Source organism: Eleutherodactylus coqui, chromosome 2 (assembly GCF_035609145.1).
Source record: "Eleutherodactylus coqui strain aEleCoq1 chromosome 2, aEleCoq1.hap1, whole genome shotgun sequence".
Taxonomy (NCBI): domain Eukaryota; kingdom Metazoa; phylum Chordata; class Amphibia; order Anura; family Eleutherodactylidae; genus Eleutherodactylus; species Eleutherodactylus coqui.
Window position 1 is genome coordinate 96,001,356 of NC_089838.1, and position 14,307 is coordinate 96,015,662.

Consider the following 14,307-nt stretch of genomic DNA (forward strand, 5'->3'; position numbering starts at 1 on the left):
AAGTTAATGCACTGGTGGGTCTGATTGCTATCTGATGCAAGTATTCATTTTTTACCAGCTTCTAATAGGACAGGTAAAAAATAAATACCAGCACCAACCTTCTAGACAGATAAATGGCTGGATAGCAACCCTAGCCGTTGCAGGCCCACTCCCCCTCTCAGCCCGATTGTGGTTGCACATGCTGTGACCATGGTTGTTATGCCCCACATCTTATCTATATAGTGTAGGATGTGCTGTCTAAAATTAGTATTCCAGGGAATCTTACTGTTTGCACTGATAGAACTAATAAATCTAATTGTAGGGACTCAGTGAGCTTGTATATTTTGGTCAAAATATCAATCAATAACATGTATTTCTAGCAAGTTATGGGAGTCCGGGGTGTCGCTGCCAGGGTGGTTCACTTGTGAGCTGTTGGGCTTTCTGGTGCTTAGCATCATTAATATTCTGTAAGCCAGCATGACAAGGAATTAATCAAAATAATCATGAATATGGACTGCCAATTTCAACTCGTTGAAAACAGTGGGAGTGTAAAACAGCTTCATTTATGTTCATGTGTATGTCTGTATCAGTTGCTAGCACTCTTATCTTTCAGTGCTGGGGCCATAGGTTCAAATCCCATTAAGGATAACATCTGCATGGACTTCGAAAAACTCCATCAAGAGTTTGAGCCTAGAACTCCAGAATTGAACTCCTAGAACTGCAGCATGCTTATACTTTCTGCTCCTGACGAAAAGGAGAATAAACCCAAAGAAAACATAACTCCATCCAGATATTGCCCTTGGTCAGATTTGAACTGGCAACTGCATGGCAGCCACCATGATTGTTCTTTGTTCTATAGAAAAAATAGTGTCTTTTTGCAGGTATATGTTGTTATACCCTTTTTATGTATATCTTGGGCCTATGGACGATTACACCACTGTATCTCATGCAGTGCATTAAATTAGGCCTTTTATGTTCAGCATTAGAGATGAGCGAGCACCAAAATGCTCGGGTGCTCGTTACTCGGGACGAAATTATCGCGATGCTCGAGGGTTCGTTTCGAGTAACGAACCCCATTGAAGTCAATGGGCGACTCGAGCATTTTTGTATATCGCCGATGCTCTCTAAGGTTTGCATTTGTGAAAATCGGGGCAATTCAAGAAAGTGATGGGAACGACACAGCAACGGATAGGGCAGGCGAGGGGCTACATGTTGGGCTGCATCTCAAGTTCCCAGGTCCCACTATTAAGCCACAATAGCGGCAAGAGTGCCCCCCCCCAACAACTTTTACTTCTGAAAAGCCCTCATTAGCAATGCATACCTTAGCTAAGCACCACACTACCTCCAACAAAGCACAATCACTGCCTGCATGACACTCTGCTGCCACTTCTCCTGGGTTACATGCTGCCCAACCCCCCCTGCACGACCCATTGTCCACAGCGCACACCAAATTGTCTCTGCGCAGCCTTCAGCTGCCCTCATGCCACGCCACACTCATGTCTATTTATAAGTGCGTCTGCCATGAGGAGGAACCGCAGGCACACGCTGCAGAGGGTTGGCACGGCTAGGCAGCGACCCTCTTTAAAAGGGGTGGGGCGATAGCCCACAATGCTGTACAGAAGCAATGAGAAATATAATCCTGTGCCACCGCCATCAGGAGCTGCACACGTGGGCATAGCAATGGGGAACCTATGTGCCACACACTATTCATTCTGTCAAAGTGTCTGCATGCCCCAGTCAGACCGCGTTTTTTTATAAATAGTCACAGGCAGGTACAACTCCGCAATGGGAATTCCGTGTGCACGCACAGCATGGGTGGCTCCCTGGAACCCACCGGCTGTACATTAATATATCCCATTGCAGTGCCCAACACAGCTGATGTAACGTCAGCTGTAATGCAGGTGGGCTAAAAATTAATTAGATTACACTGTAGGCGAGGGCCCCCAAGAATTGGTGTACCAACAGTACTAATGTACCTCAGAAAAATTGCCCATGTCCAACCAAGAGGGCAGGTGAAACCCATTAATCGCTTTGGTTAATGTGGCTTAATTGGTAACTAGGCCTGGAGGCAGCCCAGTTAAAATAAAAATTGGTTCAGGTGCAAGTTTCAACGCTTTAATGAGCATTGAAATGTATAAAAATTGTTTAGAAAAATTATATGACTGAGCCTTGTGGGCCTAAGAAAAATTGCCCGTTCGGCGTGATTATGTGAGGTTTCAGGAGGAGGAGCAGCAGGAGGAGGAGGAATATTATACACAGATTGATGAAGCAAAAATGTCCCCATTTTTGATGGTGATAGAGAACGATGCTTCCATCCGCGGGTGCAGCCTACGTATTGCTTAGGTATCGCTGCTGTCCGCTGGTGAAGAAGAGAAGTCTGGGGAAATCCAGGCTTTGTTCATCTTGATGAGTGTAAGCCTGTCGGCACTGTCGGTTGACAGGCGGGTACGCTTATCCGTGATGATTCCCCCAGCCGCACTAAACACCCTCTCTGACAAGACGCTAGCCGCAGGACAAGCAAGCACCTCCAGGGCATACAGCGCGAGTTCAGGCCACGTGTCCAGCTTCGACACCCAGTAGTTGTAGGGGGTAGAGGCATCACCGAGGACGGTCGTGCGATCGGCTACGTACTCCCTCACCATCCTTTTACAGTGCCCCCGCCAACTCAGCCTTGACTGGGGAGCAGTGACACAGTCTTGCTGGGGAGCCATAAAGCTGGCAAAGGCCTTGGAGAATGTTCCCCTGCCTGTGCTGTACATGCTGCCTGATCTCTGCGCCTCCCCTGCTACCTGGCCCTCGGAACTGCGCCTTCTGCCACTAGCACTGTCGGATGGGAAATTTACCATCAGTTTGTCCACCAGCGCCCTGTGGTATAGCATCATTCTCGAACCCCTTTTCTCTTCGGGAATGAGAGTGGAAAGGTTCTCCTTATACCGTGGGTCGAGCAGTGTGTACACCCAGTAATCCGTAGTGGCCAGAATGCGTGTAACGCGAGGGTCACGAGAAAGGCATCCTAACATGAAGTCAGCCATGTGTGCCAGGGTACCTGTATGCAACACATGGCTGTCCTCACTAAGAAGATCACTTTCAGGATCCTCCTTCTCCTCCTCCTCCTCCTCCGGCCATACACGCTAAAAGGATGACAGGCAAGCAGCATGTGTACCCTCAGCAGTGGCCCAAGCTGTCTCTTCCCCCTCCTCCTCATGCTCCTCCCCCTCCTCCTCCTCCTCAACGCGCTGAGATATAGACATGAGGGTGCTCTGACTATCCAGCGACATACTGTCTTCCCACTCCTCCGTTTCCGAGTGCAAAGCGTCTGCCTTTATGCTTTGCAGGGAACTTCTCAAGAGGCATAGAAGAGGAATGGTGACGCTAATGATTGCAGCATCCCCGCTCACCATCTGGGTAGACTCCTCAAAGTTTCGAAGGACCTGGCAGATGTCTGCCAACCAGGCCCACTCTTCTGTAAAGAATTGAGGAGGCTGACTCCCACTACGCCGCCCATGGTGGAGTTGGTATTCCACTATAGCTCTACGCTGCTCATAGAGCCTGGCCAACATGTGGAGCGTAGAGTTCCACCGTGTGGGCACGTCTCACAGCAGTCGGTGCACTGGCAGATTAAACCGATGTTGCAGGGTCCGCAGGGTGGCAGCGTCCGTCTTGGAGTTGCGGAAATGTGCGCTGACCCGGCGCACCTTTCCGAGCAGGTATGACAAGTGTGGGTAGCTTTTCAGAAAGCGCTGAACCACCAAATTAAAGACATGGGCCAGGCATGGCACGTGCGTGAGGCTGCCGAGCTGCAGAGCCTCCACCAGGTTACGGCCGTTGTCACACACGACCATGCCCGGTTGGAGGCTCAGCGGCGCAAGCCAGCGGTCGGTCTGCTCTGTCAGACCCTGCAGCAGTTCGTGGGCCGTGTGCCTCTTCTCTCCTAAGCTGAGTAGTTTCAGCACGGCCTGCTGACCCTTGCCCACCGCTGTGCTGCCACGCCGCACGACACCGACTGCTGGCGACGTGCTGCTGCTGCTGACACATCTTGATTGCGAGACAGAGGTTGCATTGGAGGAGGAGGAGGGTGGTTTAGTGGAGGAAGCATACACCGCCGCAGATACCAGCACCGAGCTGGGGCCCGCAATTCTGGGGGTGGGTAGGACGTGAGCAGTCCCAGGCTCTGACTCTGTCCCAGCCTCCACTAAATTCACCCAATGTGCCGTCAGGGAGATATAGTGGCCCTGCCTGTCTGTGCTTGTCCACGTGTCCGTTGTTAAGTGGACCTTGGCAGTAACCGCGTTGGTGAGGGCGCGTACAATGTTGCGGGAGACGTGGTCGTGCAGGGCTGGGACGGCACATCGGGAAAAGTAGTGGCAACTGGGAACCGAGTAGCGCGGGGCCGCCGCCATCATGCCTTTGAAAGCCTCCGTTTCCACAAGCCTATACGGCAGCATCTCCAGGCTGATCAATTTGGCAATGTGCACGTTTAACGCTTGAGCGTGCGGGTGTGTGGCGGCGTACTTGCGCTTGCGCTCAAACAGTGGCGCCAGCGACGTCTGGACGCTGCGCTGAGAGACATTGCTGGATGGGGCCGAGGACAGCGGAGGTGAGGGTGTGGGTGCAGGCCAGGAGACGGTAGTGCCTGTGTCCTCAGAGGGGGGTTGGATCTCAGTGGCAGGTTGGGGCACAGGGGGAGAGGCAGTGGTGCAAACCGGACGCGGTGAACGGCCTTGGTCCCACCTTGTGGGGTGCTTGGCCATCATATGCCTGCGCATGCTGGTGTGGTGGTGTCTCCCCTGCTGATCTTGGCGCGACAAAGGTTGCACACCACTGTTCGTCGGTCGTCAGGCGTCTCTGTGAAAAACTGCCACACCGTAGAGCACCTTGACCTCTGCAGGGTGGCATAGCGCGAGGGGGCGCTTTGGGAAACAGTTGGTGGATTATTCGGTCTGGCCCTGCCTCTACCCCTGGCCACCGCACTGGCTCGGCCTGTGCCCACACCCTGACTCTGGCCTCCGGGTCCTCGCCCGCGTCCACGTCCTCTAGGCCTACCCCTACCCCTCAGCATGGTGTATTACCAGTAGTGCAGAAACAGAACGCTGTAATTAAATGTCCGCTTATTGGCCTGTGGTTGGAGGCTGACTTCGCTTACCGAACGCACAGCAGAGCCAGGAAATAATTTTGCGCAAGCCTGCTGTAACACTTAGCTGGCTGCGTATGAATTAGGAGGACAACTACACCCAGCACAGACCCAGTACACTGAGGACAGTCACAGGCAGCCCAAATAGATTTTTTCCCCCAAATGTTTTTGGAAAGGCCTACTGCCTATATTCAATAAATATGTCTTCTGTCCCTGCGTCACCACTACTGGCCCTGGAGTATGTAAAATAACTGCAGACTGTTGCACTGTGGACTGGAATGTGATGTAACAGCCAACACAGAGCCAGGAAATAATTTTGCGCAAGCCTGCTGTAACACTTAGCTGGCTGCGTATGAATTAGGAGGACAACTACACCCAGCACAGACCCAGTACACTGAGGACAGTCACAGGCAGCCCAAATAGATTTTTTTCCCCAAATCTTTTTGGAAAGGCCCACTGCCTATATTCAATAAATATGTCTTCTGTCCCTGCATCACCACTACTGGCCCTGGAGTATGTAAAATAACTGCAGACTGTTGCACTGTGGACTGGAATGTGATGTAACAGCCAACACAGAGCCAGGAAATAATTTTGCGCAAGCCTGCTGTAACACGTAGCTGGCTGCGTATGAATTAGGAGGACAACTACACCCAGCACAGACCCAGTACACTGAGGACAGTCACAGGCAGCCCAAATAGATTTTTTTCCCCAAATCTTTTTGGAAAGGCCCACTGCCTATATTCAATAAATATATGTCTTCTGTCCCTGCCTTACCACCACTACTGGCCCTGGAGTATGTATAATTACTGCAGGGCGCAATGCTCTGGACGGCCGATATACAAAAAAAAAAAATGTGCAACACTGCAAAAAGCAGCCTCCACACTACTGCACACGGTTAGATGTGGCCCTAAGAAGGACCGTTGGGGTTCTTGAAGCCTAAAATACTCCTAACACTCTGCCTATAGCAGCTCCGGCACCAACAGCACTTTCCCTCCTCTATGTCAGAATAAATCTGTGGCGAGCCACGGGAGGGGCCGATTTTTATACTCGGGTGACACCTGATCTCGCCAGCCACTCACTGCAGGGGGGTGGTATAGGGCTTGAACGTCGCAGGGGGAAGTTGTAATGCCTTCCCTGTCTTTCTATTGGCCAGAAAAGCGCGCTAACGTCTCAGAGATGAAAGTGAAAGTAACTCGAACATCGCATGGTACTCGTTACGAGTAACGAGCATCTCGAACACGCTAATACTCGAACGAGTATCAAGCTCGGACGAGTACGTTCGCTCATCTCTATTCAGCATATATGTTGAAAATTTCCTTGACGAGTACAACAAAGATAAAGAAAAAATGTGATGTGAACATGATGTCCTGATGAAAATCAGAGCAAATACCTGTTCAACAGTATTTCGCAATCACCAGAGATGTCATGCTGAATATTAACATTGTTTCATGCATGTCCCTTTTTCTTCTTTTTCTTTTTCCTTCTTGGTCTTCTTTTTTTTCACCTTTTTTCTTCTTTTTCTTTCTATACTTCTGATTTTCCTTCTTTTTCCTTATTCAGCCTATATCTTCTCTTTCCTTGAACTTCTGCTTTTCACTTTTGAAAAATGTTTTCATTCTTTCTTCATTTTTTCTTATTTTTCTTTATTCTTCTCTTTCCTTTTTTGTTATTTCTTGTATTTTAAGAAAGAGGAAATAATATATATTTTTTCTTTCCCTTTCCCTGCTGCCGGTGGCTCCATTGAAAACAATGCTGTGCCGGCCCCCTGCATTCTTTTTCAGGGAAGGGCTTTACATATAAGCCCTTCCCTGAAAAAGAAACATTTTAGTGCAAAACAAAAAACAAAAAACGTACCCCTCCGCCACTGCTGTGATCCCCGCGGGCATGAAGAACATATCTGCCGCATGCAGCAGATGTCTCCTTCACCCCCGATAGTTAAAAGAATTCCCTGCTGCTACATCTGCCACATCTGTGGCAGATGCAGCAAAGGGAATTCTTCAATTCTCCACCGCAGCTGTCACACATGAGAGCTGCGATAGAGGATCCTGCTGCCGGCATCCCGTCTATGGCTTTTCAGTGAAGGGCTTTAAAAGCGGGGACTTCTGCCACTGTCCCCGGCTCCATAGCGCTGCTGAGCTATCAGCAGCTGGGGATTTAAAAATCCCTGCCTGCTGGTAGCTCTGATTGTGATTGGCTGAGAGCTACAGAGCCGAGGACAGCGTCAGAAGTCGCGGCTGAGCCCCGGCAGCTGAAGGGAGGTGAGTATTGTTTTTTTTTGTTGTTTTTTTTGCACTATTTTAAAAATGTTTTTGCACAAAATAGTGCAAAAAAAACAACAAAAAAAAACAATACTCACCTCCCTTCAGCTGCCGGGGCTCAGCCGCGACTTCTGACGCTGTCCTCGGCTCTGTAGCTCTCAGCCAATCACAATCAGAGCTACCAGCAGGCAGGGATTTTTAAATCCCCAGCTGCTGATAGCTCAGCAGCGCTATGGAGCCGGGGACAGTGGCAGAAGTCCCCGCTCAGCCCCGGGAGCTGTCAGTGACTTTGAAGGGAAGGGCTTCATAAGCCCTTCCCTGAAAAGCCTTTTAGAATAGTTAAAAAAAATACTCACCTGTTGGGGCTCAGCGTTAACTTCTGCCGCTATCCCCGGCTCTGTAGCTCTCAGCTATCAGCAGCCGGGGATTTTAAATCCCCGCCTGCTGATAGCTCTAATTGTGATTATCTGAAGTGCTTCAACCAATCACAATCAGAGCTACCAGCAGGCGGGATTTTTAAATCCCCAGCTGCTGATAGCTCAGCAGCGCTACAGAGCCGGGGACAGCGGCAGAAGTCAACGCTGAGCCCCAGCAGCTGTCAATGGCTTTTCAGGAAAGGGCTTCATAAGCCCTTCCCTGAAAAGCAAAAAGTAGTGAAAAAAAAATTCTGCTGCCGGCAATTGATTTCAGGGAAGGGCTTGAATATAAGCCCTTCCCTGAAAATCAAGTAAAAGTGGTTTAAAAAAACAAAAACATAGATACTCACCTCCCTTCAGCTGCTGGGGCACAGCCGCTTCTTCTCCTGCTGTCCCCTGCACTGTGGTGCTGATCTATCAGCAGCCGGGGATTTTAAATCCCTGCCTGCTGAAAGAGCTGAATGTGATTGGCTGAGGTGCTCAGCCAATCACAGGCAGCTGTTACCATGCAGGGTGGCGCTGGGTCCCGCGGCCGGCGCATGGCGCTCCGATGTCGGCTTCGGCGTCCCGGAGCTCTGCTGTCGGGGCTCTCCCAACGGCGTGGAGCAGCCAGCGTGCAGCGGCGTGGGCGTGTCCGCCCATAGGGTGCCGCCCGCTCTCCTCCACCTTCCATATGCAACAGTGGGAGAGTCGGCTCCTCCCACTCTCCACCCCTGGGCGGAGGCTTTAAGTTAAAAGGCTGTCAGTGACCTGAGCTCACTGCCAGTTATTGGTTCTGCTAGCCTCTAGTCAGGTCTGTCTCAGTCTGCTCTAGTTGCTCGTCAGTATCCTGTCAGTTTGCCTGTGAGCTCCATCTCCAGCCTTACTCTGCTTTGTAAGTTTTGTTGGTCTGTTCCACCTGCCTCTTCTGTCGGCACTCTGTCCCCTGTTAGTAGTTCCATCTAGGTAGTCGCCAGGTCCCTAGCCAGCGCAGGGACCGCCGCCCAGTTGTCCGCCTGGGGTTAGCCAGGGCCGAGGGAAGTAGGCAGGGACAGTGGGGTGCGGGAAGATCAGGGCACCCCACCTGGTGCTCGGGGGGCAGAGTGCCGTAACATAATAACTGGCCCTTAAAACCTGTTTGTCATGGAGGCGATCAGTTCCCTCACGAACCAGCTGCAGGCCCTGGTGCCTGTGATCCAGGATTTATCCGCCCACATGGTGGCCCAGGAGCAGCGGGGGGTGTCGCAGAGGTCGGACGCCTCAACCAGCCCCGAACCCAAGTGCCCTCTTCCCGAGGTGTTTTCTGGGGAGAGGAACAAGTTTTTTGTTTTCCGACAGGCGTGTCGCCTGTTTTTTCGGATGCGTCCCCGTTCTTCCGGGTCGGAGGCTCAGAGGGTCGGGCTGATAATGTCCCTGCTGCGGGGCTCTGCCCAGACATGGGCCTTTTCCATCCCCGAGGGGTCCTCCTGCCTGCAGTCTGTGGACTCCTTTTTTCAGGAACTCGGGGGTATCTTCGACGAACCGGACCGAGCGGGGTTGGCGGTTTCGCGGTTGTTGGCGCTGCGGCAGGGGACGTCTTGTGTGGAGGACTATTGCTCCAACTTCAGACGCTATGCGGAGGATACGAGATGGAACGATAGCGTGCTGAAAGACGTTTTTCTACAAGGCCTCTCGGACACAGTTAAAGATCTGTTAATTTCCCATCCCGTTCCCGGGTCCTTAAGGGAGGCTATGGAGCTAGCGGTGAAGGCAGATAGGAAGCTCAGGTCTAGGAGGCAGGACAGGCAGACCCGTAGAGTCAGGGAAGTCGGTTGCCCTGGTCCCTCTTCCTCCTTACCAGTCCCTGTTCCCGAGCCGATGGAGGTGGATCCGCTGGACCCCAAAGAGCGACACCGGATCCGTTTGTTGCATCGTCTCTGCCTCTACTGCGGGAAAGCTGGACATCGGGTGATAACCTGCCCACTGAGGTCTCAACGCTCGCAGCCGGAACCGGCGGAAATCTCCGAGTCCTAGGCGATTGCAGGGAGGATCACCTAGGACTTCAGGTACTTCCTAAACTTTTGGTACCGTGTCATGTTAGATTCCGGGACTTTTCCCGATCAGGGCGGGCGTTTATTGATTCTGGAGCAGCCGCCAACTTGATAAGTCTGTGTTTTGTCCGTTCTCTGATGGCGGAATTTGTGGCGCTGAAGACGCCAATTCATTTTACCAGTATTGATGCTACCCCCCTCTCTACAGGCCTGGTACGATGGAGGACCCCAACATTACAGTTCACAGTGGGGATCCTCCACTCGGAAGAACTGTCTTTCCTGGTTATGGAAAAAATGTCAGTTGATGTGGTGCTTGGTATGCCCTGGTTGGCACTGCACAATCCCCAATTTGATTGGTCCACCCGGGAATTGACTCATTGGGGATCATCCTGTTATAATCACCTGTTTACCATAGCTGTGTGCTCCACAGATACGGTGCTCATTCCGGAGTATTTGTCTGACTTTCAGGATGTATTCTCCGAAAAACTGTCTAAGGTTCTGCCTCCTCATAGGGAGTGGGACTGTGGTATTGATCTGATTCCCGACAGTCCCATCCCTAAGGGAGCCATTTTCAATTTGTCAGGCCGTGAGCATGAAGCCCTCAAGTCCTATGTCTCGGAGGCTTTGGCCAACCGACATATCCGGCCGTCCAGGTCCCCTGCCGGGGCAGGTCTCTTCTTTGTAGAGAAGAAGGACGGGACACTAAGGCCTTGTGTGGATTATCGGGCCTTGAATAAGGTCACTGTGAAGAACCAGTGCTCCTTGCCCCTAATTCCTGACTTGCTGAATCAGGTGGTAGGGGCCCACTGGTTCTCCAAACTGGACTTGCGGGGGGCTTACAATTTAATTCACATTAGAGAGGGAGATGAATGGAAGACGGCGTTCAACACCCCATTAGGACATTTTGAATGTCTGGTCATGCCTTTTGGACTTTGTAATGCCCCCGCTGTGTTTCAGGGTTTTATGAACGCGGTCTTCCACGACTTCCTGGGGGTATTTCTGGTCATCTATCTTGACGACATTCTGGTGTACTCGCCTGACTGGGACTCACATGTGCAGCACCTGAGGTTGGTCCTGACCAGTTTGCGCGAGTATCAACTTTTTGTCAAGTTAGAGAAATGTACATTTGGTTCTAAACAAGTATCCTTCCTTGGCTATGTAATCTCACCCACGGAGATTCAGATGGAGTCTGATAAAGTAGCAGCAATCTCCCAATGAGTCAGACCAGACAACCTCAAGGCTCTCCAGCGGTTCTTAGGTTTTGCAAATTTTTACCGCAAAATCATTAGGAATTATTCAGTTATTGCTCAACCTTTGACCGACCTGACTAAGAAGGGGGCCGACTTGGGTAAGTGGTCGCCCGCAGCCCTTGAGGCCTTTAGCCGTCTAAAAAAGGCATTCACGACTGCCCCGGTGCTAATACAGCCGGACGCACTACTACCCTTTTTTATTGAGGTAGACGCGTCTGAAGTGGGGACAGGAGCAGTATTGTCGCAGGAAGTCAGTGGGAGGTCTGGGTATAGCCCATGTGCGTTCTTTTCGCGGAAGTTCAATTCCGCAGAGCGCAACTACGACGTGGGTAACCGCGAATTATTGGCTATCAAATGGGCTCTGGAAGAGTGGCGACACCATCTTGAGGGTGCTAGACACCCAATTACCTGATATACTGATCACAAGAATCTGGTATATCTCGCCAATGCGAAAAGACTCACAGCTCGTCAAGCCAGGTGGGCGTTGTTCTTCGCCAGGTTTAATTTCGTCGTGACATATATCCCAGGAGAGAAGAACGTGAAGGCGGACACCCTGTCACGGAGTTTCGGGGTACCGGATAGTGAGACCATGACTCCCGAGAATATCTTAGCCCCCGGCGTGGTGGTGGCAGCTGTGGAGTCTAACTTCGTCCCTCAACTACAGGATGCTCAGCAGGACGCTCCTTCGGGGGTGCCAGAGGGCAGATGGTTTGTGCCAGAGACCCTACGCCCTAGAGTCATGGATGAGTCTCACTCGTCGGTTCTCGCCGGGCATCCAGGGTTCCAGGGGACCCTGGAGCTTTGTTCCAGACACTTCTGGTGGCCAGGCATGTCTCAGGAGATCCGCAACTTTGTGAGGGGTTGCTCGGTCTGTGCTCGCAATAAGAGTCGGCGGCGTCCTCCGGAGGGTCCCCTGAGACTGCTACCGGTTCCTTCCAGTCCATGGTCGCACCTATCAGTAGATTTCATCACTGACCTACCAGAATCCCAGAAGTGCACCACTATCTTAGTGGTGGTCGACCGGTTCTCAAAGATGGCGCATTTTGTGGCGTTAAAAAAGCTACCCTCGGCAAAAGAGTTCGCCACGATTTTTGTAAAGGAAATAATTTGCCTACATGGGGTTCCCCAAAATATTGTATCTGATCGCTGGGTTCAGTTTGTGTCGCAGTTTTGGGGTGCCTTCTGCAGAAACCTGGGAACGTCGCTTTCCTTCTCTTCAGCGTTCCACCCGCAGACTAATGGTCAGACTGAGCGGAAGAACCAAGATTTAGTGCAATATTTACGGTTGTTTGCTAGCGAAAAGGCTCATCAGTGGGCAGAGTTCCTGCCGTTGGCAGAGTTTGCACTAAACAACCGCCTTTGTTCTTCCACTGGGGTGTCTCCATTTTTTTGTGCATACGGTCAGCATCCTCGCTTCCTTACAGCAGTCCCTACTCCGTCGGTCTGTCCTGCAGCGGATGTCGCCACAGATACGCTTCGGGGGGTATGGAAAGAGGTACAGAGAAACTTGGAAGCAGCGGGGGCCCGTATGCAGTTGCGTAGTGGGAAGAGTCTGTCTGTGTCTGAACCTTACAGGGTGGGACAGAAGGTATACTTGTCTTCTAAAAATCTCAAATTGCGGGTCCCGTCCTTGAAGCTGGTGCCACGTTACGTGGGGCCGTTTGCCATCACACGTGTGGTGAACCCATTCGCCTACGAGCTGGGGTTGCCAGCCACATGGAGGGTTCACAGGGTATTCCATAAGTCGCTATTGAAAACTTTTGTCCCTTCGGTGATGCCCACCTCCGGTCCCCCTCCGCCCACCCTGGTCCGGGATGAAGTTGAATACGAGGTCCAGGAGATACTGGATTCTCGTCGGTGTCGAGGAACCCTACAATATTTGGTGGCCTGGAAGGGGTTTCGACCAGAAGATCACTCCTGGGTGGCCGCACGTGATGTTCACGCTCCCGTGTTGGTACGGCGGTTCCACCGTCTTTTCCGGATAATCCTGGCCGAGTTTCCAGGGGCCCGGAGGTCCCCCATCAGAGGGGGGGTAATGTTACCATGCAGGGTGGCGCTGGGTCCCGTGGCTGGCGCGCGGCGCTCCGATGTCGGCTCCGGCGTCCCGGAGCTCTGCTGTCGGGGCTCTCCCGACGGCATGGAGCAGCGAGCGTGCAGCGGCGTGGGCGTGTCCGCCCATAGGGTGCCGCCCGCTCTCCCCCACCTTCCATATGCAACAGTGGGAGAATCGGCTCCTCCCACTCTCCGCCCCTGGGCGGAGGCTTTAAGTTAAAAGGCTGGCAGTGACCTGAGCTCACTGCCAGTTATTGGTTCTGCTAGCCTCTAGTCAGGTCTGTCTCAGTCTGCTCTAGTTGCTCGTCAGTATCCTGTCAGTTTGCCTGTGAGCTCCATCTCCAGCCTTACTCTGCTTTGTAAGTTTTGTTGGTCTGTTCCACCTGCCTCTTCTGTCGGCACTCTGTCCCGTTAGTAGTTCCATCTAGGTAGTCGCCAGGTCCCTAGCCAGCGCAGGGACTGCCGCCTAGTTGTCCGCCTGGGGTTAGCCAGGGCCGAGGCAAGTAGGCAGGGACAGTGTGGTGCGGGAAGATCAGGGCACCCCACCTGGCGCTCGGGGGGCAGAGTGCCGTAACAGCAGCTCTCACCTGTCATTCATTCAGGGAGAGCTACTGCCTGTGATTGGCTGAGCACCTCAGCCAATCACATTCAGCTCTTTCAGCAGGCCGGGATTTTAAATCCCCGCCTGCTGATAGATCAGCACCACAGTGCAGGGGACAGCAGGAGAAGACAGGCTGAGCCCCAGCAGCTAAAGGGAGGTGAGTATCTAATTTTTTTGTTTTTTAAATCACTTTTACTTGATTTTCAGGGAAGGGCTTATATGTAAAGCTCTTCCCTGAAAAACAATTCAGGTGTGCCAGCAGACCATTGTCTTCAATGGAGCCGCCGGCAGCAGCAGCGGCTCCATTGAAGTGAATTGCTGCATTTTTATTTTTTTTTACACCAAAATTTTTTTTTCAGGGAAAAGCCTATATGTAAAGCTCTAGCCCTGAAAAACAATTCAGGTGTGTCAGCAGACCATTGTCTTCAACGGAGCCGCCCGCAGCAGCAGCGGCTCCATTGAAGAGAATGCCTGCAATTTTTTTTTTACACTAAAATCTTTCTTTTTCAGGGAAGGGCTTATATGTAAAGCCCTTCCCTGAAAAAGAATGCAGGGAGCCAGCAGACCATTGTTTTCAATGGAGCCGCCGGCAGCAGCCGTGGCTCCATTGA